Source organism: Bos indicus x Bos taurus, chromosome 18, assembly GCF_003369695.1.
Source record: "Bos indicus x Bos taurus breed Angus x Brahman F1 hybrid chromosome 18, Bos_hybrid_MaternalHap_v2.0, whole genome shotgun sequence".
In the NCBI taxonomy this organism is placed as follows: Eukaryota; Metazoa; Chordata; class Mammalia; order Artiodactyla; family Bovidae; genus Bos; species Bos indicus x Bos taurus.
The window spans coordinates 7889979-7914324 of record NC_040093.1 but is presented as its reverse complement, the minus strand read 5'-3'; the positions used below and the strand labels follow the sequence as shown (position 1 = coordinate 7914324).

At 42.9% G+C, this 24346-nt stretch overlaps 1 protein-coding gene across 1 annotated transcript in view; it reads left to right on the top strand.

The window, feature by feature from the left end:
- The window catches only part of LOC113875845 (zinc finger protein 236-like), a 40789-nt gene extending 21067 nt beyond the window's left edge, over positions 1-19722 (top strand). Inside the window, exons 11-15 of the mRNA XM_027514510.1 lie at positions 8121-8274; positions 10450-10629; positions 14704-14830; positions 16498-16584; positions 19521-19722. The gene's annotated coding sequence lies outside the window, so the exon portion shown is untranslated. The remainder of the gene's footprint in view (positions 1-8120; positions 8275-10449; positions 10630-14703; positions 14831-16497; positions 16585-19520) is intronic.
- The last annotated feature ends 4624 nt before the right edge of the window (positions 19723-24346 follow it).

Sequence of the window (24346 nt, the reverse complement as noted above, 5' to 3'; positions counted from 1 at the left end):
ACTGATGGGCTAATCAAAATGCATTCTATCACTGGAGGGAAAGATGGTTCTAAGGAGCAGACTGTCTGAAGTGTCAGAGAGACTTAACTGATTATAAGGGGACAAAGCAGGAAAGGAAAATGATTGCTCAAATAAATAGAACAAAATGCAAAATAGAAGCCTTAGTCTTTAAGAGTGTGGAGTGTATAGGGAGTCGGTAAGATCTTTCTGGAAGGACTTGGAGCTATATCCTGAGATTTGTCCACAGGCCTGACACCTGTGAAGAGCTGCCATTTAAATATCCTGGAACTTCCCTAGGTGTCCAGTGGTTAAGACTCCATGCTTCCAATGTAGGGGGCATGGGTTCAATCCCTGGTCTGGGAACTAAGATCCCATATGCCACGTGATTTAGCCAAAAACTAAGTTTAAAAAAGTCTCAGCTCCTCTGTGATCCTCTGATTTGAGACAGGTGACTTCTCCTTCTTTCCTTCCCACTGTCATTGAAGTGGGGTCTTTGCTTTCTCCTTTATCTGGAGTTCTTTGCTATAGTACCATGCGAATGCTGCTGCTGCTGCTGCTGCTGCTAAGTCGCTTCAGTCGTGTGCGACTCTGTGCGACCCCATAGATGGCAGCCCACCAGGCTCCTCTGTCCATGGGATTCTCCAGGCAAGAACACTGGAGTGGGCTGCCATTTCCTCCTCCAATGCATGCAAGTGAAAAGTCAAAGTGAAGTCGCTCAGTCGTGTCTGACTCTTAGCGACCCCATGGACTGCAGCCTACCAGGCTCCTCCGTCCATGGGATTTTCCAGGCAAGAGTACCATGAGAATAGAAGATCCCAATTACAAAGTGAGTCCAACTCATAGGAAAAACAATGGAAATTTGCCCTGTTATGGCCAACTCAGAATGCAATAGCAATCCTGGGTTTGGGTCATTTACTCCTCCGGAAACATTTTAAACACCATCACTGCAAATCACTGTTTTGCACAGTGAGGAAACATCAGTGAACAAAATGGGCAAAGGAACAGCCTTCACAGTGGACCACACAATCTAGTGAAGGACAGAGAGTGAATGGATTATAAAACGTTGGGAAGTGATAAATTCTATGAGGAGAAATAAAGGAGAAATGACTAATATTAGTAGTAGTAATTTATAATAAGGTAGTAATGAGGGACGGAGAAGGCAATGGCACCCCACTCCAGTCCTCTTGCCTGGGAAATCCCATGGACGGAGGAGCCTGGTGGGCTGCAGTCTGTGGCATCGCTGAGAGTCAGACCAAGCGACTTCACTTTCACTTTTCACTTTCATGCATTGGAGAAGGAAATGGCAACCCACTCCAGTGTTCTTGCCTGGAGAATCCCAGGGACGGAGGAGCGTGGGCTGCCGTCTATGGGGCCGCTCAGAGTCTGACACGACTAAAGCGACTTAGCAGCAGCAGCAGCAGTAATGAGGGAGATTTCCCCTCCCCAAGGAAAAGCTTTTCTGGATGTGTGCTAAGTCCCTTCAGTCATGGCTGACTCTTTGCAGCCCTGTGGACTGTAGCCTACCAGACTCCTCTGTCCATGGGATTCTCCAGGCAAGAATACTGGAGTGGGTTGCCATTTCCTCCCCCAGGGGATCTTCCTGACCCAGGGATTGAAGGTCTCCTACATTGGCCGGTGGGTTCTTTACCACTAGCACCACCTGGGAAGCCTGTTAGCATTTAATAGTCCATTATTGAAACCCATTCAAGTTTTTGTTCTGGGAACTGGAGATACAAAAATATTACAGAGTTTCTGTCTGAGGAATTCATAGTACCTTTTGGAGGGCAGTCAAATCAGCATGATGGTCTAGAAAGATAATGATCTTCAGTCATCCCTTGTATTGATGTGTTATCTTTTTCTCTATTAGATGCCTTTTGTACTTTCTATTGTTAGTACCACAATGTAGTTGCAATTTTATATTTAATAATCGTATTATTGTTTTTGAGACTGGCCTGGAAGGTGTCCCTGACTGCTATCTGAAGAAGTAACATCTAAGATGACTCATGAGAGAACAGCCATAGTAACTAATATTCTCTCATTGCTTCCTGTGTGCCAAGGACTTCAGTGGAGGGAAAGTATTCACAAATTCTTGGTAGCCTATGAGACCACAAAGTCTTGGAAGTAAGCAGAGTAGTGGAAGAATTAAGTGGGAGGCAGAGAGTAATGAAGATGATAATGGAGAATCTGTTCAGTGTGTGCCTCTATATAGCCTTAAAAGCATTCTCTTGAGATCTTGCTTTAGTCTGTTATCAGTAAACTAATTCAGGGTTTTGTGGAGAGTATAATAACAAAGATGGTTGCAGTATGGGAAAAGAGGTGGTCGGAGAGGCAATCACTTCTGAGGCTGGTGTGGTGGGCAAATTCAATAATAATTCATATAAATGGAATAAAGCAATGAGGGCGAGCACAGGGAGTGATTCTGGGGTTATTTTTGAGATGGTATTAACAGAAATCAGTGGCCAGTGTGATGGTGACACATAGGTTATATTTTGGGTTGATCCTCTGACCTTCACATCAACCTACAATCCAGGTAACACATCTCCATTCTTGATTTACTGTGTAGTAGTGACTGCTAGACGAGAAACAAAATAAGGGAAAATTCAGTCTGGAAGGGAGAGGACTTATATTTTAGAGTTGTGCACTTTGAGGAGCTTCCAGACTGGAGCAGGCAGTATGTTGTGATGCTATGTTAATCTTTGAGTTTAGTGAAGATTCCATCTCCAAGTCCATACCCCAAATATAATCAAACTTGTAAGTTTTTCTTAATCCCTTCCAATTTTTGAAATGCTTAGTAATGTTTGCCATAGGATCATATTATGAATGCTGTTCTGGAGGTCAATATTTCATCCTTTCAATAAGTCATTTAAAAAATACAGATAATTCCATAATTGGCTTATTTATTTATATTATTTTCAATTTGGGGACACCACATGGTATATGGGATTGTAGTTCCTGGTCCAGGGATCAACCCGCAGGGCTGTACTGGAATCATAGTCATCACCACTGGACCACAAAGGAAGTCCCTATAACTGACTTTTTAAAGGCTACTGTAGACTGTTCTGTTGAAGAGATCTATTTAATTTACCCAACTATTCACCTGCTGATTGTACACTCAGGTTATTCCTAGTTAAAAAAAAAATTACCAAACAAAAATGCCTGGCATTGGAAATTCTGCATCAATGAGATTCAAATTGTATAGATAATTTCTAAATTGCCCTCTAGAAAGGATGTACAGATAATATCCTCTACTACCCCTCTGTGTAAAATAATGGCTAATATTGAAGTGTTTTATTTGGGAATGATGCCAAACAATGTAATACTTTATATCACCATGTAATTATTCGGAATTGCCCTTTGTTTTCTAAGGAAATATTTGCATTCCTTTTAAGCCTCGCCCCTCTCGGTTCGCAATTGGCAACAGCCACATTCCCCGCCCCCGGTATATGTGTTTACAGTGCTGAGCTCTTCAGCATCGGCGGCTCCGCCCCTTCAACAGGTCTCAGACCGACCTTACTCATTCTCCATCCTCCTCCACCTCCTTTCCAGATTTCACCTTGTCTTTGACAGCCGCGTTTATAACTTGTCTTCACTCCTACAAACTTCATTGACCTTCCGAAGGCGGCCCCTAAGGCTAGCTTCTCTCGTCTTTCCGCCGTACGGAACTGCACTTCCTTCAAGATGGCCGCCCCCATAGTGCTTCTCCCTGGTATTGGCGGGCGCCATCTCTCCGTATGCTCCAGAAGGCAAAATAGAATCCAGCCCGCGCCGCCACGGTCTTGGATAGGGTCCAGTCTCTCAAAACTTGTTCAGCATGGTGCGTTTGACCGACAACGAGGAGGGAAAGGGAAGGAAGTGTCCTAAGGTGATTTCAGTTCCCGCTCTGAACCCTAGCGTCTGCGATGACCGATTCCTCTCGCATCGCTGCGGTGGGCGTGGTCCCGTTACGTCATAGAGCTGGGCAGGAGGCCAGAAGTCCAAGACTTCAAAAGGCTCTGAGCTCGCGCCAGATCAGAAGCATCCCTAGTGGCAGCCAGAGAAGGGACTTGCGCTCGACAAGATGGTAATGGGAATCATTTTGGAAGTGAATTCAGCCTTTGGTAGCTGCCCGGAGCCTTGAGAATTTTAGTATCAAGTGGGTAGTGTTCAGGACGTGGATCCGGAGTGAGGGGCCTGCGAGGCCAGTGGAAGGCCTTCAGGCGGTTTTTTTGGGTTCAGTCACTGGGGAGGCTTGGCTTTAGTCATACGCCCTTTGGGCAGTCAGTGCTATTAAATCTCTGAAGAGAGAAGCTATCGAGGTTATGACTGAGGGTTTGTGTCTCTGTATTTTGAAACCCAGCCTTCCTAAAATCCCTTGCTGACTTTATAATTGACCTCTCCAACCAGAACTTTTCTTTTCCGTGTCCCACCGGGTTCCCCTCAGGATTGAGGACTATCAAAGGAAAGGGGGATTGAAAGTGAGCTGGATCCTGAAGGGCCCTCTTGGGTACAAAAGGCCCTCCCTGTCAGCCCCCTTTCTTGTTTGTAGAAAAACGCTTTGATCTCCTGGACTTTAAGGGATATCCAAAGAGCAGACTAATTAGGAAAGTGGGAAGTGAGGGAATGCAGAAACTAAGGAAAAGCAGGCAAGAAACAATAGTTCACGGAATCTTAGTTCCTCCTTAAGGGATATGCATAGGTTCTGATGCATACCTTTGAGTTGTTCTGCAGAAACTCAGACACCTGCCGGGGTGGAAGATATGTTTATTTGTTGAGCACAAGCTTGTAGACCCCAGACTGGTTAGAACTAGAAAGTTGATGATGAAGTTTCCTGAAACTGCTACCTCACCACCAACCAGTCAGTAGGAAGTCATGAACCCTGCATCCCTCATCACAAATAATTGCTTTAAAAAACCCTTCCCTGAAAGGCATCGGAGTTGAGGTCTTCTAAGCCTGAGTTTATTTCAAATCCTGAAAGATGATGCTGTGAAAGTGCTGCACTCAATATGCCAGCAAATTTGGAAAATTCAGCAGTGGCCATAGGACTGGAAAAGGTCAGTTTTCATTCCAATCCCAAAGAAAGGCAATGCCAAAGAATGCTCAAACTACTGCACAATTGCACTCATCTCACACACTAGTAAAGTAATGCTCAAAATTCTCCAAGCCAGGCTTCAGCAATATGTGAACCGTGAACTTCCTGATGTTCAAGCTGGTTTTAGAAAAGGCAGAGGAACCAGAGATCAAATTGCCAACATCCACTGGATCATGGACAAAGCAAGAGAGTTCCAGAAAAACATCTATTTCTGCTTTATTGACTATGCCAAAGCCTTTGACTGTGTGGATCACAATACACTGAGGAAAATTCTGAAAGAGATGGGAATACCAGACCACCTGACCTGCCTCTTGAGAAATCTGTATGCAGGTCAGGAAGCAACAGTTAGAACTGGACATGAAACAACAGACTGGTTCCAAATAGGAAAAGGAGTACGTCAAGGCTGTATATTGTCACCCTGTTTATTTAACTTATATGCAGAGTACATCATGAGAAACGCTGGACTGGAAGAAACACAAACTGGAATCAGGATTGCCGGGAGAAATATCAGTAACCTCAGATATGCAGATGACACCACCCTTATGGCAGAAAGTGAAGAGGAACTTTAAAAGCCTCGATGAAAGTGAAAGTAGAGAGTGAAAAAGTTGGCTTAAAGCTCAACATTCAGAAAACGAAGATCATGGCATCCGGTCCCATCACTTCATGGGAAATAGATGGGGAAACAGTGGAAACAATGTCAGACTGTATTTTTTTGGGCTCCAAAATCACTGCAGATGGTGACTGCAGCCATGAAATTAAAAGATGCTTACTCCTTGGAAGGAAAGTTATGACCAACCTAGATAGCATATTCAAAAGCAGAGATATTACTTTGCCAACAAAGGTTCGTCTAGTCAAGGCTATGGTTTTTCCTGTGGTCATGTATGGATGTGAGAGTTGAACTGTGAAGAAGGCTGAGTGCTGAAGTAATTGATGCTTTTGAACTGTGGTGTTGGAGAAGATGCTTGAGCATCCCCTGGACTGCAAGGAGATCCAACCAGTCCATTCTGAAGGAGATCAGCCCTGGGATTTCTTTGGAAGGAATGATGCTAAAGCTGAAACTCCAGTACTTTGGCCACCTCATGCGAAGAGTTGACTCATTGGAAAAGATCTGATGCTGGGAGGGATTGGGGGCAGGAGGAGAAGGGGATGAAAGAGGATGAGATGGCTGGATGGTATCACGGACTCGTTGGACGTGAGTTTGAGTGAACAACGGGAGTTGGTGATGGAGAGGGAGGCCTGGCGTGCTGCAGTTCATGGGGTTGCAAAGAGTCAGACACGACTGAGCGACTAAGTGAACTGAACTGAACTTGTCACTGTGGGGCTCAGACATGGCGAAACCTGGGGTGGGGGAAGGGTGCCAGTGAAGGGGGATTTATGGTCCAGATTTAACTTGGAGTCAGGTTTTTTGTTTGTTCTGGTTTATTTTGTTGGGGTGACTAGTGTATGTTAAGAGGCATAAGGCTGGAGCTTTGGAGAGTAGGTAGGCTTGAGGTTAAGATATGGACTTCTGGGCATGGATTTGATGACAGATTCATTCAGTTGATCCAAATCCAGTTCACTCCTTTAAGCCCATACCTTCCTCAAGACACTAACTGAAAACTTTTGTTATGACACAACACTCTTGTCATTATCTTCTCTTAAAAATAGTTAGATATAATCTAGTGATGTGTTATAAAAGATGTGTTTTATTTCTCTTGCTTCCAAGTCTACTCCACAGTTTTCTCATGTATTCCCTTTCAGGTTTAACCTATACAAGTAAAAACATCTCTTTTACCCTAAATGCTGATCTCAAATGCAAACCATGGTGTATATATGTGTTTAATATTTTTGTGTTACCTTTGGATGGAAAAGGCACCTTTATCATACCTTTGGAATGACTTGTGTAAGAAATATGGCTTCCCAGGTGGCTCAGTGGTAGAGAATCCGCCTGGCAGCATAGGAGATGCAAGACATGTGTTTGATCCTTGGCAGGGGAAGATCCCTTGGAGGAGGAAATGGCAACCCACTCCAGTATTCTTGCCTGGAAAGTCCCGTCCCAGGAACGGAAGACCCTGGTGGGCCACAGTCCATGGGGTTGCAAGAGTCGGACATGTCCGAGCAACTCAGCGCACACATATGCACATATAACAGATGTTGGTTTTATCACTTTATTTCTAATTATAAACATTTCCATAGTATAAAATGATTACATTTTCTTAATGGCTGCAGTAGTGTCATGTCAGGTGAGTGAACCAGTTGCAAGGTTACTAGAGTCACATAAACTGTACATGTACATTAATTTGGATAGGGTTGACTTACATACTTAGGCTTTTCTGCAGCATGTTAATGATTCTCTGCTTATCCAGGTTCTCTCACCCACCCACAGGATTTGTTGTCATTTACCACTGAATAATTCAGAGTTTTAATTTATATTTCCCTTTTAGTTTGAAGGTTTTTCATTTTTTTTCCCTGGATATGCAGGTTTTGGTTTCTGTTTTTATGTATGTGTTGAATATGTCATTAATATTTCTGTCTTGCATCTCCTGCATTGGCAGGCCAATTCTTTACCACTGAGCCACCTGGGAAGCCATATCTCTTATACAAATCATTCCAAAGGTATGGAAGAGGTGCCTTTTCCAAGCAAAGGTAACACAAAAATATTAAACATATGCATACACCATGGTTTGCATTTCTGGTTTTGTTGTGTTGTGGTCAAGAAGTAAGCTTCTTTTATATTAATTTGTGAAACTTATGAAAATGTCTTTCTATGGCCTACTTTGCTCTTTAAGGCTTCATATTTTTCTCTTTGTACATGTGTGTATTTCTGGAAAAGCAGGTGGCCCTTCTAGGGAAACAGGAGTGATGCCATAAAGTGAATGTGTGCAGTGCCAAGAAATCATCAGCAAATCCTACCCGTTCATTATAGGAGGGATAGGAGGACTCGTGAACAGGGGATTATGAAGTTTGAATGTGGCTGAGATGTTGTATTCATGTTCTCCTCCCCATGAGTAGTCCTGAGTTTGATGGTCCTTGATAGTCCTATAAATAGTTCTATATGTTTTCTCTTGTCCAGATCTCCGGTCCTGGTGCATAGAGTAAAGTGATTCAAGGTTGGCGACCGAGTGGAATTGCATGTACCAAGAGGTCAAAGACAGAGGATCAGTTGCTTGGATGGCATCACTGACTCAATGGACATGAGTTTGAGCAAGCTTTGGAAGATAGTGAAGGTAAGGGAAGGCTGGTGTGCCGCAGTCCATGGGGTCGCAAAGAGTCAGACATGACTTAGTGACTTAACAACAAGAGATCAAAGAACAGTTGTGGTGGGTAGAATGGAGGTGGGTCTATGGTTTTGGGGGTTTAGAAAAGCTATTGGGAAATTATCTTGGAAAAATTTGTGGCCAGAAGGAGTGGAAACAAAAACTCAAGGTGATCCCACTGAATCAATGAGCTTATAATGTGAGTCTTTGTCTTTGATTTGCTGCTTTGGAGTAAGTGTTGGGACTTGCTCCTGTTCTAGTTCTCTCTTTGTGGAAGAAGGTTGCTCTGTGTGTGTGCATTGAGTGTTCTAAGAGCTGTTTCAGACACCTAGTATATGCACTGAGCTTGTATGCTACTTTCTAGTGTGATGTTATGGGTAGTAAACTTTTTCAGCCAGCTCTACAGAGAACTAAAGTTTTGGAGGTTGTCTGGTAAAGAAAGTACAAAGTAGTTAGGGTGATGAGCTGTGGAGAGAAGCAGCCCAGGTTTGAAATTCAGCACTGCCTCTGAGAAAGTATGCAACTGTGGACAAGATACTTTATCTCTAAGTTCTAAGCCTTGACTTGTTTCATTTAAACATAAACCTAGTGAAGGCAATGGCACCCCACTCCAGTACTCTTGCCTGGAAAATCCCATGGGCGGAGGAGCCTGGTAGGCTGCAGTCCATGGGGTCGATAGGAGTCGGACACGACTGAGCGACTTCACTTTCACTTTTCTCTTTCATGCACTGGAGAAGGAAATGGCAACCCACTCCAGTATTCTTGCCTGGAGAATCCCAGGGACGACGGAGCCTGGTGGGCTGCCATCTATGGGGTCGCACAGAATCGGACACGACTGAAGCGACTTAGCATAGCATAGCATAGTGATTTGATACATCTGAATTGGTGGCAAGGATTAAATAAGAAAATACTTATGATTTGCTTAGCATGTTAATATTCATGGTGTTTGCACTGCCTTGAGGTCTAGATGTGGTTTTCTAAACAAAAGGAAACTTTCAAGAATTAGGATTTTATGTTAGAGGACACCTATATTAGATTTTGTGTTGGTTCTGTGATTTTGTTGGTCAGTTGCTCAGTCATGTCCGACTCTTTGCAATCCCCTGGACTGCGGCATGCCAGGCTTCCTTGTCCTTCACCATCTCCTGGAGTTTATACAAACTTGTGTCCATTGAGTTGGTGATGCCATCCAACCATCTCATCCTTTGTCAGCCCCTTCTCCTCCTGCCTTCAATCTGTGATAAAGTAACATAAACTTAGTCATGTAAACACAAGTCTATTTATTGTCTTAGAGTTCTATGGGTTAGCAGTTCAACATGGATCTTACGGGGCTAAAACCAAGGTCTCAGCAGGAATGTGTTCTTTCCTGAAGGCTGTGGTGGACAAACTATTTCTTTGTCTTTTCAAGCTTCTCGAGTCGGTCCATGCTCCTTGGCTCCTGGTTCCCTTTCTCCCCATCTCCAAAGCCAGAAACAGCATGCTGAGTTCTTATCATATCACATCTCTCTCTGGTCCCTTTGCTTTCTTCCACGCATAAGGGCCCATTTGGTTACATTGGGCCTACCTGAATAATCCAGGGAATCTTTGGATTAGTAGGTCATCTTTTTAGCAACTGTAATTTCATTAACAAGCTCCATTCCCCTTTGCCATGTGGTGTAACATATTCACAGCTTCCAGAGGTTAGAATGTGGATATCTGTGTGGGGGCCATGACTCTGCCTGTCGCAGCACCTTTAAGAACACCAGCAAGGGGTATGGCCCAGTAGTTGTGGTGTTTTAGTCCCTCAGTCCTGTCTGACTCTTTGCAACCCCAGGGACTGTAGCTGGACTGTAGCCCACTAGGCTTTTCTGTCCATGGGATTTCCAGGGGAATGTACAGATTGAAGTGAATTGGCTTTTGGACTGGGCTTGGCATGTATATACTATTAATACTATGATATACACTATTGATTAGATAACTAATGAGAACCTACTATATAGCACAGGGAAATCTACTCAGTGCTCTGTGGTGACCTAAATGGAAACGCACTCTAAGGAGATGGGGGTATATGTATGTGTGTCCCTCATTCACTTTGCTGTACAAGAGAAATTTACACAGCATTGTAAAGCAATTATACTCCAGGAAAAGTAAAGTGAGTTTGTTTTTAAGTCCTTAGAATCAAGTGAAGTAAGGAGAACGAAGTTCCAGGACCAGGAAAGGATCACTTCCGGGGATACGTTAATTTGAGATGTGAGGTCTGTGATCAGTTTTTGAGTGACAATCTGGAAAAACAGAAGAATCCCAGTTCCAGTCATTTTTGAAGAACAGAAGAAAATGACCATGGACCAGGTGAGTTTGACATGTTTACTCCCTCCTTTCTTTCATGTTGTATTTGTAGAGGCTTATAAAAATTGATTTATTGGAAAATGACACATTTTTAAGAGCCTGAATCTCAGGAAAAATATCAACCATAATGTCTATGTCAAGGTAAGTTTGAAATAGGGGGGAATGCACGTCAGAGAATCTGCTCAGAATTTTTAACGTCAGAATATTAATTAAAAAACTGTAAGACCCTAGGGGTTATTTGTGTTGTTATTCAGTAACTAAGTCGTATCTTACTCTTTTCGACCTCATGTGTACCCAGGCCTCCCTGTCCTTCACTGTCTCCCAGAGTTTGCTCAAACTCATGTCCATTGAGTCAGTGATGCTATCCAACCATCTCATCCTCTGTTGCCCCTTTCTCCTCCTGCCCTCAATCTTTCCCAATGAGTCAGCTCTTTGGGTGTGGTGGCCAAAGTATTGGAACTTCAGCATCAGTCCTTCCAGTGAGTATTCAAGGTTGCTTTCTTTTAGGATTGACTGGTTTGATCTCCTTGGGAGATCCAAGGGACTCTCAAGAGTCTTCTGCAGCACCACAATTGGAAGGTATCAATTCTTAAGGACTCAGCCTTTTTTATAGTCCAACTCTCATATCTGTATATGACTAGGAAAAACCATTCAGTTCAGTTCATTTCAGTTGCTCAGTCATGTCCGACTCTTTGCGACCCCATGAATTGCAGCACGCCAGGCCTCCCTCTCCATCACCAACTCCTGGAGTTTACCCAAACTCATGTCCATTGAGTCGGTGATGCCATCCAACCGTCTCATCCTCTGTTGTCCCCTTCTCCTGTCTTCAGTCTTTCCCAGCATCAGGGTCTTTTCAAATGAGTTAACTCTTCACATCAGGTGGCCAAAGTATTGGAGTTTCAGCTTTAGCATCAGTCCTTCCAAAGAACACCCAGGACTGACCTCCTTTAGAATGGACTGGTTGGATCTCCTTGCAGTCCAAGGGACTCTCAAGAGTCTTCTCCAACACCACAGTTCAAAAGCATCAATTCTTTGGGACTCAGCTTTCTTCACAGTCCAACTCTCACATCCATACATGACCACTGGAAAAACCATAGCCTTGACTAGACAGACATTTGTTGGCAAAGTAATGTCTCTGCTTTTGAATATGCTGTCTAGGTTGGTCATAACTTTCCTTCCAAGGAGTAGGTGTCTTTTAATTTCATGGCTGCAGTCACCATCTGCAGTGATTTTGGAGCCCCCCAAAATAAAGTCTGACACTGTTTCCACTGTTTCCCCATCTATTTGCCATGAAGTGATGGGACTGGATGCCGTGATCTTAGTTTTCTGAATGTTGAGTTTTAAGTCAGCTTTTTCGTTCTCATTTGTTGCTCTACCAGATTATCTCCAATCATTTTGGAAGCCAGTGCCAACAAGAGAAATACAAAGCATTATGTGATTTGTGTTTTTGTGCAGAGAAGGTAGGTCATTTCCTCAGTAAAGTATATCTTTCCTGGCACTGAAGTTTTAATAAATGACTTATTTATTTGGCTGTGTTTGGTCTTAGTTGCAATGTATGGTCTCTTTTAGTTGTGGCATGTGAGACCTAGTTCCCTGGCCAGGGATCGAACCAGGCCCCCTGCATTGGAAATGTGGAGCCTTTGCCACTGGAACTGGAGAAGGCAATGGCACCCCACTCCAGCATTCTTGCCTGGAAAATCCCGTGGACAGAGGAGCCTGGTAGGCTGCAGTCCATGGGGTCGCAAAGAGTCGGACACGACTGAGCGACTTCACTTTCACTCTTCACTTTCATGCATTGGAGAAGGAAATGGCAACCCACTCCAGTGTTCTTGCCTGGAGAATCCCAGGGACAGTGGAGCCTGGTGGGCTGCCGTCTCTGGGGTTGCACAGAGTCGGACACGACTGAAGTGACTTAGCAGCAGTAGCAGCCACTGGAACAACAGGGAAGTCATCCTTGCTGTTGAGAACTTAGAGGCAATAAATCATACTGGTTATTCTTTTGTTATGTATATGTAGTTTCCCTTTGGATATTTTTGAATTTTCCCTTTGAGTTTGGTGTCTGCAGTTTTACCTCCGTGTGTGTATAGCTGTGGATCTCTTTTTCCTCCTGCTTGGCATTCTTGAGTTCTCTCATTCTGAGGTTTTGTCTTTTACCACTTCTAAAATATAATCTGCCTTTATATCTTTGATTATTACTTGCCCTCAGATTTTTTTCTTCTCTCAGATTCAGAATAGGTATAAATTCAACATTCTCATTATGTCCTTCATATCTCTCAACCTCATTTTGCACTTTCCATTGTTGTCTTTTGCACTTCAGATCTGTTGTCCAGTTCACTTCTGTGTTATATCTAATTGGTTCAGTTCAGTCGCTCAGTCGTGTCAGACTCTTTGCGACCCCATGAATTGCAGCACGCCAGGCCTCCCTGTCCATCACCAACTCCTGGAGTTCACTCAAACTCATGTCCATTGAGACGGTGATGCCATCCAGCCATCTCATCCTCTGTCATCCCCTTCTCCTCCTGCCCCCAATCCCTCCCAGCATCAGATCTTTTCCAATGAGTCAACTCTTCGCATGAGGTGGCCAAAGTACTGGAGTTTCAGCTTTAGCATCATTCCTTCCAATGAACACCCAGGGCTGATCTCTTTTAGAATGGACTGGTTGGATCTCCTTGCAGTGCCTTGCAATCCAAGGGACTCTCAAGAGTCTTCTCCAACACCACAGTTCAAAAGCATCAATTCTTCGGCACTCAGCTTTCTTCACAGTCCAACTCTCACATCCATACATGACCACTGGAAAAACCATAGCCTTGACTAGACAGACATTTGTTGGCAAAGTAATGTCTCTGCTTTTGAATATGCTGTCTAGGTTGGTCATAACTTTCCTTCCAAGGAGTAGGTGTCTTTTAATTTCATGGCTGCAGTCACCATCTGCAGTGATTTTGGAGCCCCCCAAAATAAAGTCTGACACTGTTTCCACTGTTTCCCCATCTATTTGCCATGAAGTGATGGGACCGGATGCCGTGATCTTAGTTTTCTGAATGTTGAGATTTAAGCCAACTTTTTCACTCTCCACTTTCACTTTCATCAAGAGCCTTTTGAGTTCCTCTTCACTTTCTGCCATAAGGGTGGTGTCATCTGCATATCTGAGGTTATTGATATTTCTCCCAGCAATCTTGATTCCAGCTTGTGCTTCTTCCAGCCCAGTGTTTCTCATGATGTACTCTGCATATAAGTTAAATAAGCAGGGTGACCATATATGGCCTTGATGTACTCCTTTTCCTATTTGGAACCAGTTGGTTGTTCCATGTCCAATTCTAACTGTTGCTTCCTGACCTGCATATAGGTTTCTCAAGAGGTAGGTCAGGTGGTCTGGTATTCCCATCTCTTTCAGAATTTTCCACAGTTTATTGTGATCCATACAGTCAAAGGCTTTGGCATAGTCAATAAAGCAGAAAGTTTTTCTGGAACTCTCTTGCTTTTCCCTTGATCCAGCAAATGTTGGCAATTTGATCTCTGGTTCATCTAATTGGTAGTCAGTCTATAAATTGAAATTCCTATTTTCAGTTTCTGGATTCCTTGCTTTAAATTGATCTTTGTTTCTTCAAGTTAGCCCTCTCATCTTTAAGACTGTTATGCCTTTGCACGCATTAAACATTGTCTATATTTCAGTGTCTTACAGTTCCAGCATCATCAGGTTTTTCATGTTTAATTCTAGTGCTTGTTGTTTCTGTTTAACTTGTGGACTATGAAGGCTTCTTGAGGGTAAGAACATGAGTGTTCATTTGGATATCACCTGCACATAGTTCAGTGTACGCACATATGCACACAGTTGGCACATGTGTCAAGGTTAAAAGAGGTTTTAAAGGCCATGTTTCAGAAAACCTTCTGAATGATTGAGCGAATGGGTGGCTGAATTAGAGTAACAGGATGTCTGTATAAGATTTTCCATTCTTCCACAGTGGATAATATATCACATATATGGATACAGCCTACACAGTAGAAATGATTAGATTTCTATACATCTCTTCCAAACCATCAAGGAAGCACCCCAGATTAAAGAAGAATTTGTTACTACAGGGATTGTTATTATTTGAAGATGTGGCTGTGGAGTTCACCTGGGAGGAGTGGAGTCTACTAGACCCTGCTCAGAAGGACCTGTACTAGGACGTGATGTGGGAGAACTATCGCAACCTGCTGTCTGTGGGTGAGGACTGTTCCTCTGTGCCGCTTAGTGTGTCAAGTCAGCAGTCTTTCCTTTCTCAGTTGTGGAATGATTTCAGATATCTGAAGTACGAATGGTGTGAAAGAGATTGTCAGACTTCTACAAAGGACCAGATAGCAAATACTGCAGGCTGTTCGGACTGCCTACTGTTTCTGTTACATATTCTTTTTTTTTAAAGAACACATTTATTTATTGTTTTTTTTTTTTTTCAGCACACACACACACACTATATATATATTGTTTATTTATTTATGGCTGTGCTTGCTCTTTGCTGTGTGGGCTTTTCTCTAGGCAGTGGGGACTACTCTCTAGTTGCAGTGCACAGACTTCTCATTGCAGTGGCTTCTCTTGTGAGGAGGTTTCCAGGGCATGGAGGCTTCAGTAGTTGCAGTTCCTGGGTTCAAAAACACAGGCTCCGTAGTTGTGGCACATGGGCTTAGTTGCTCCTCAGCATGTGGAATCTTCCCGGACCAGCGATCAAACCCATGTCTTCTACGTTGGCAAGTGGATTCTTTACCACTGAGCCACCAGGGAAGCCCAGTATATATATATGCTACTGCTACTGCTAGGTCGCTTCAGTCATGTCCAACTCTGTGTGAACCCATAAATGGCAGCCCACCAGGCTCTGCCGTCCCTGGGATTCTCCAGGCAAGAACACTGGAGTGGGTTGCCATTTCCTTCTCCAGTGCATGAAAGTGAAAAGTAAAAGTGAAGTCGCTCAGTCGTGTCCGACTCTTTGCGACCCCATGGACTGCAGCCTACCAGGCTCCTCCACCCGTGGGATTTTCCAGGCAAGAGTACTAGAGTGGGGTTGCCATTGCCTTCTCTGAGTATATATATATATATATTTCTCTCTATCTATCTATGTATATATATAATCGATTATGTAGGTATTCTGCTAAATTTATTATATGTATTATAAGTAAGGAAGAGTTAATCACTCAATCATATCCGACTCTGTGACTCCGTGGACTAGCCCACGAGGCTTCTCTGTCCATGGAATTCTCCAGTCAAGAATACTGGAGTGGGTTGCCATTTCCTTCTCCAGGGGATCTTCCCACCCCAGGGATCAAACCCAGGTCATCTACATTGCAGACAGATTCTTTACTGTCTGAGCCACCAGGGAAGTCCATACGTACTATAAAAGATACATAAAAATAGAAATGTCAAAAGGATGAGACATTCATGAGATGAATATTTTTAAGTAATTTTAATTTTTAAAATGTAATGGTACAAAACACATTTGCTATCATATTTTTGAAGTTTTCCTTTACTTCTTGAAAACTGTTTTGTAAGAGCACTTTATTCTGAATGAATAACACTCTTAAAGTGTGAAAGTGTAATGTCTTAGTTACAGTCACTGACCAGAATTTGTTGACCCATACATATAACTTGAATTTTTATAAATGATAGATTCTTAGTCTCCCCTTAGGCCTCAGACAGATTTATTTCATCTAGGATCTTGATTTGTTTTGCTTAGATTTTTTTTTTTTCCTTTCTATGGATTCTCAAGTTTTTGCTACTCCAAGGGAAAAGCTACTTCCAAGGTGTAGCTGCATAATCTGTTAATATAAATGGGATCATTGAACAGTGTTTAGATTTCATGCCCAAAGATTTTGCTAAATAATATGTTATTTTTTTGTGAATAGGGTATCAAAGTCCCAAACCAATTGAAATCTTCAAGTTGAAGCAAGGAGACAAACCATGGATAGAAAGGGGAAATATCCATGATCCAGGTAAGTGAATGAGAAGCATCCAGGTAGAAAAGAAATAAATTCCTAGATCCGTGAAGGCCTCACAGCTTTAAAATCGTGTTATGGTGACTCATCTTCTAGTTTCTAAACTTTGACAGTATCTCAACAGAGCCTCTGAGGATTCCTCTCCTATGTTAATATTCATTACTTAATCGTTTAGAGGAAAATACTCATGTTTTCACCTCTGGATTTCATACGGATTTATTTCATCTAGAGTCTTGCTTTGCTTTGCTTAGATTTTTAAATTTCTATGGATTCTCAAGTTTTTCCCTTCTTCATTGACTGCCGTAGTACCACTGCTTGTTCCTTCTTCTTACCTTGCTTTGAAAATTCAGGCTTCCATGCCTCTCTGCAAAGAGAGAACTTCAAATTCACCATCATCTCCTGACTAGTGAACCTCAGGTAATATTGATTTCCCTTCCTAACATTCAGCCCCACCCTGAATGCTGTGTTCTTATGGCAACTTGGTCTTTTAGTGTACATCTGCCTGTTTATTCATTCTGGATGGGCAAATATGAGATAAAGCAAATGTAGCAACATGTTAACTGTTGAATCAAAGAGGTGGGTATATAGCTGTTCACTGTGTAATTCATTCAGTTTGTATGTTTGAAATTTTTTTTAATAAAATTGTGAGAAGAGCTATAAAGTATTGTAATTTTCAGAAAGAATTATGCCTCCCACATAGACTGAAATGAATTCAGTCAAGTAAAAAAAAAAAAAAAAAATTTCACAATTTTAGGCCTCACCTGAAATCAAACTATAACCCTCATGCATACTTTGCTGATTTCTTCATATATTTGCTGGATATTTATTTATTTTTTTCTCTCTCTTTTTTGTCTGTGCTGCACAGCACACAGGATCTTAGTTTCCAAATCAGGGATCAAACCTGTGTCCCCTACAGTGGAAGCTCAGAGTCTTAACCACTGGACCATCAGGGAAGTCCTCACAAAACCTTCAGTTGTTAAAACAAACAAACAAACAAACAAACAAAAAAACCAAAGAACGCACTATCTGCAAAGTACAATAAAGCAAAACACAATAAAATGAGCTGTGTTTGTATAGAAATATTACCCAAAGAGGGAATTCATCGGCAGTCGTGTGGTTAGGACTCCATGCTTCCACTGCAGTGGGTACGGACCAGACTAGATCCCTGGTCAGGGAACTAAGATCCCTTGCAAGTTGTGTGGTGCAGCCGAAAAAACCAAATTGAATTGAAGGTTTGTGGCAGCTCTGTGTCAAGCAAATCTGTTGGCATCATTTTTTCCAACAGCATTTGCTCACTTTGTGTCTTTCTCATATTTTGGTAATTCTCTCCATATTTCAAACTTTTTCATTATTATTATGTTTGTTATGCTGATTTGTAATCCATGATCTTTGATGTTACTTCTACAACTCACAGAAGGCTCAGATGACGGTTAGCAATTTTTAATGAGAAAGTATTTTTAAATAAGATATGTACTCTGTTTTAGACATAATGCTATTGCACACTTAACAGACTACAGTATTGTGTAAACATAACTTTTATATGCACTGGGAAACAAATTCATGTCACTAGCTTTATTGCAATACTTGCTTTATTGTGGAGGTCTGGAACTGAACCTGGAATATCTCTGAGTCTATGCCCATACAGATAACCCCATATTTGTCCTCTAACCAAAATCTTCTCCAAATTCCTCTTTCCAGTTGAGTTCTTTATGTCTGTACTAAGATACCCACCTCAGAATGTTTGTGTCAAAATACACACGGATTTTCCTACATTAAAAATCTGTCTCCCTGGTGTTCCTCACCAACTTAAGCTGGAAATTCTAGTCATTTAGGCCAAATACCTGAGGAAAATCCTTAATTCCTCCTTTTTACTTTCATTGAATTCAACACTGTATGTTGTGTTTTCCTTCTCCTAGATGTGCCTTGAGTTCTTCGACTTGTCCACATGGACGCTGTTGTTGCTCCAGACCAAGCCACTGTTGTCTCTTGCCTGATTACTTCATTAACTTTCTCTTCCACACTTCTTCCTCTCCCATCACTATCCATGCAGCAGTTGGCAGTCTTTTGGAAATATAAATTAGAACCCCCCACCTCCTCAGAGCTTCTAGTGGCTTGTCACTAGTCTTAGCATTAAATTCAGATTCTTCTACCAGATCTACATAGTATGACTTCTGTCTACCTTTTGAACTTTAAGTTTTCCTTTTCCCTATGTAACTGTTCTATTCAGGGCCCACTGGCTACCTTTCTATTTCTTGACCTGGCCCAAACCTTTCTTTTGTCAAGGCTTTTGCACTGCTGTCATACTTGAATGAAACATGAAGTTACTTACATGAAGCTGCTTAATTTTTATTCCTAGTTTCTTGGCTCACCTTTTATTTCCTCACAGGTAATTACCTGTTTCCCATTGTTCTTTTTCATGTGCTGGGAACCACTTTTCAGTGTGAAGTTGTCTTATTTCTTTGCTTCCATTTTGTCCTCTTTTGCCCAGGGGAATGCATAAAACGTGTTTCTCTTTGGTGTGTATTCAGATGCTATGACAGCACATGATACATATTAGACATTCAATAAACATTGTGGGAGAGAATGGATACATCCTCCCTCATGTTAGATCAGATGTCTTTCTAACTTATTTTATTTTGTGTTAATGACACACATTTCTGTTTTGTCCTCTTTTGCCGGTTTTGCAAGGATCTCTTTGGAGAGCACCAAAAACTTTACTAATTGAGAATTGTCTGCCACTGATTCTGTATCTTTTTTTTTTTTTTTTAAGATGTTATGGCCTTATTGTGTTTCCCCCCATTTTCAAGAAGTAAATTTACACTTAATGATTTTTTTCATATGACATAACTGTCACAGAGAGCTAGCCCAAACCATTTCATTTTAGAAGCAGTTTTATTGCATAACCTAATTGTGAAAATTTATTTTCTTTCTAGAAGTTGGTGATCCTATGCAGCAATCCTTGGAAATCCAATACAAGCATAAAAATATGGAAAGAGGCCATGAACTCAGTTCTTTGGGAAATATTTTTTGTCTGCATGGAAATCTTGTTACTTTAAGGCAAAGCCATGATAAGTTTGACATACTGAACTCTAATTTAGATTTAGTTAACCAGAATAAAAGCTCCATAGCAAAGAATCCTGACAAGTTTAATAAGAGAAATTAGTTCTTCATAGTAAGCATGAAAAACATTACACTAATTAAATGCTATAAACATGGAAACATTCTCTGCACCAATTCAAAACTCAGTATACATCAGATTGAAAAAGAAACATGAATGTATGGAAGGTGGTAAAACCTTCATCAAAAAGTCTCAACTCGCTGTACACCAGAGAACACATACAGGAGAGAAGCCATATAAATGCCTTAAATGTGGTAAAGCCTTCTGCAGGAAGGCAGAGCTTAATATACACATGCAAGTTGAACGAGGAGTAAAACCCCACGTGTGCGGTGAGTGTGGGAAAACCTTCTCCAGGAAGTCTCAGCTCCTTGTACATCAGAAAACTCACACGGGAGAGAAACCCTATATGTGCTGTGAATGTGGGAAAGGCTTCATCCAGAAGGTTAACTTCCTTATACATCAGCAAATTCATACTGGAGAGAAGCCCTATAGATGCAAAGAGTGTGGTAAAGCCTTCAGTCACAAGCCATGTCTCGTTGCACATCAAATATTTCACACTGGAAATCCTCCCTATGCATGCAGTGAGTGTGGAAAAGCCTATTTTCAGAAGTCAAATCTTGTTAGACATCAAAGAGGTCATACAGAAGAGAAGTGCCACAAATGCAACGTGTGTGGGAAAAGCTACTCCACGAAGTCCATACTTAGCAGACACCAGAGAGTCCATACGGGAGAGAAGCCCCATGGGTGCAGCAGCTGTGGGAAAGCCTTCTGCCACAAGTCCTGCCTCACTAAACATAAGAGAACTCATACAAAAGAGAAAGGTGTCGATTCAGTCAAGGTGGAAAAGGATTCTTTAGAGAGCCATGACTCATGTACCACAGAACCTAAACAGGAGAAAACCTCTGTTGAGACAGTGACAATGCAGGGGCCTGCTATGGCAGTGCAGGCATCATTAAACATCTACAGGTTCCTTGCCCAAGGGAATGTGGTTCTTGTGGGAGAGCCTGTGGCCAGATGTGTCCCTTCAGGAGATGGCAGAGAGTTTTCACAGGAGAGGAACCTCATGAATGTAGTTAATGTGGTATTGCCTTCAGTTACCAATTATGTCTTCTTTTATGTCACAGGAAACATGTAAGGAGGAGTGCATTCAATATGGACAAGGCTTTGGAGCAAAGTTTAGCTTTTTATGTAGTTGAAAACTCTCACTGAGAGAATGCTAATGAATGTAGCGATAGTGGAAAGGTCAGTCAGTCAGTGTTAGTCGCTCAGTTGTGGCTGACTCTGTGACCCCATGGACTGCAGCCTGCCAGGCTCCTCTGTCCATGGGATTCTCCAGGCAAGAATACTGGAGTGGGTTGCTAATCCCTTCTGCACGGGATTTTCCCAACCCAGGGATCAAGCCTGGGTCTCTCCCATTGCAGGCAGATTCTTTACCATCTGAGCCACTAAGGAGAGCCCAGTACAAAGATATGTCTCATTAAATATCAGCAGCTCTTAGTAGGTTGAACTGTAGCAAGCTTCACTTTAAAAGCATCATAAATTCACATCAGAAAGAAATTTTGGGAGGGCAAATATGTCCAGTCCATAAGACCACCCTCATGTTTGATTATTCTCTGAAATCACTGACTCAAAAACTAAAAAGCCCCCCCAAAACCTCGAAAACTCAAAAACCCAAAAGCTGCTATACTTATGATTACAGGTTGTGACAGTGAAAAGTTACAGATTAGCAAATTTAAAAGGTGCTTAAGGCAGACCTTAGGAGAAACCAGGTACATCCATTGTCCTCCCAGCGGAGTTGTATGGACTGCATGTAATTCTGCCAGCAATGATGTGACAACTCATCTGCATATTGCCAGCCAGAGAAACTCACCTGAGCCTTAGTGCCCGGGGACTTGGGGGGTCAGTAAGGGTGCTCCTTATGCCAGCATGGGGAAACCACATGACTGACTTTAGCTTTTCAAGCTCTAGCCTTCTTGAAGTCAAACCAATACAGCATGGCCCAGAGACCCCCAGGCAAACAAAAGCAAGTGTTCAGCAAAAATCATATTGCTGGCATAAACTGTATGACATGGTTAAGACCCCAGGTATGCAAAGACGCTCTTGGCAGGCAGGCAGTTCCAAGGGCTTGGAGGTTCCCTCTCAGGTGCTGGTCAAAAGCCAGTCCTTTATTTGGAATGTGCAGGATCTGAACACCCCCAACCTGCCAAGTCACCTAATTTGCACACTAGTGAAAACAATAAGGTTTTTAATAAGATTGTTCCTCATCATGTGTCAGAAATAAATGTCTATGGATACACGAAATGTGTAGAACCTTTAGCAGAATGACAGCCAATCTCATAAAGGAGATAAGCTTGTGATTGCAGTGGAAATTTGGAAACTTGTTGACGTAAAACTACCCTCATTTTCTATCAGATTAACACCCTTAATATGTGTTTGTGTTTTCATTGTTTGGCTGCACCCCCATGGCTTGTGAAACTTCCCTGACCAGGGATCAAACCCATGCCCCCTGCAGTGGAAGCATGGAGTCTTAACCTCTGGACTGCCAAGGAAGTCCTTAATGTGTAGTTTGAGAGAGAAGGACTTGAACTCTTTTGCATTGCTAGGGGATGACTCCATAACTCACCTGATGGTGGTTCATAGGCAGTGTCACATTGTACCTATTATATCTAAATGTTTGGTCACCTTTGTTATATTCTTTTAGAAGCAAGTTGCTAGGTCAGCCCACACACAGTGGGAGAGTTGCACATCTTTGAGGGCCTTCTTAGACTCAACCTGCCTGAATAATCATCAGGGAAAAAGATATTCTTTGTGGAAAGTTGACATGGTTTCCTGTTTAAACAGTGCTTGAACAGAACCTGGTGTTCTCTGTGTCTCCCCAACCTGCCCCTCCCCCCCCACCTCCCAACCCCACCTTGACCCAGCCTGGCCATGCAGAGCCAGCCTTCTGCCAGTGCCTCACGGCACCCTTGGATCACGCCCAAGGTGTCTGCTGCTGCTCCAGTGTGGTGAGCTGCTGCCTCTCAGCTCCCTGACATGACCACCACGTACCCCTCGCAGGGGCCCAGCACTCCTGCCAGGGCTTGGAGGCTGCCAGATCCACCTGGAGCCTCTGAAATTTACCTGTCCACCTCTCACTACTCTGATGGTGATGATGTGGCTTTGGAGAACTTTGTTAAATGTCTTCCTAGCCAGTCTCGCGAGAGAGGGGAACATGCTGAGAAGTTAATGAAGCTGCAAGAACCTCTGAGGTGGCTGCATCTTGCTCTGATGTATCCAGAAACTGGAACAGGATGACTCAGAGTGGGCTCAGTGCAATGGAATGTGTGTTCCACTCAGAAAAGGGATGAGTCAGTCACTACTGGAACTGCACCCAAGTTATGATACCTACTGACAAAAATGAGCCCTGCTCTTGTGACAACCTGGGTGAGCAGGTGAAACACACCAGAATTGAGTGACCACATAACCAACTTGTCTGTGGTAAGGGTTCCTGAATCGGGTGTGGCAGAGTGTTTCTGACAGGCACACCCAGTGATGATGAGAGCTAAGCATTAGGCTGGCTTCTCAGTGGCCATGGGGGTGACTTCCATGGCCACCATGGTAGTGCATCCCTTTTGGGTTTTCCCTTACCCTTTCTGTAAGTTGTATAATACTAAAGCACTAACAGAGAAGGCAATGGCACCCCACTCCAGTACTCTTGCCTGGAAAATCCCATGGACAGAGAAGCCTGGTAGGCTGCAGTCCATGGGGTCGCCAGAGTTGGACACGACTGAGCGACTTCACTTTGACTTTTCACTTTCCTGCATTGGAGAAGGAAATGGCAACCCATTCCAGTGTTCTTGCCTGGAGAATCCCAAGGACGGGGGAGCCTGGTGGGCTGCCGTCTGTGGGGTCGCACAGAGTCGGACACGACTGAAGTGACTTAGCAGCAGTAGCAGCAAAGCATTAAAGCATCCACTTAACGCTTTTTGTTTTTGTTTTTTCATTTGCCTGTTCCTTCAAATTTGGTACCTAGAAAAAAAAAATAGACACATTAAAGACCCCAGTATATACTCAGATTCCAGTGCCATTGAGAACACCCAGTCTCATGGGAGGAGGGCCCTGGCTGATAAGAAAATCTCACAAATGTCACCTTGTTTGTTACATAGGAGGGATTTAGCTAGAGGTCACTGCTTACCAGTTACTCACTTGAAACTTTGTGCTGAGTCAGGACCCTGGAGGATGAACAACTACTGCCCACCCCTTCCCTCCCCCCGCCCACCCCCCCAGTTTTCTTCCCCCACTGCTTTCCTCTCACTTCCCCTTCTCCACCTTGGAACTCTTCTTCCACTCTCTCAGGACAGTATATGGCTGGCTGCTGCTAGAATGCCTGAGGACATGGGATGAAGATGATTCTGAGACTGGACAAAAACTGAAAACACCAACTGTTTTCTCTGCAGCAGGGAGACAAACAGGAAAAAGCAAGGCCCATCTCCATCTTCATTCTGCCTACCTGTTCTTTTTAGTGTCCCCACATTGGCAGAACTTATTATGAAGCTGGCAAGAGAATCTGGTTTGCGCTATCACAATGCAGATAGTGGAAGAGTAGGTTGAGAGGTGAGAGATAGTAGCTAAATAATCAGGCCAGCAACCTACTTAAGTTGA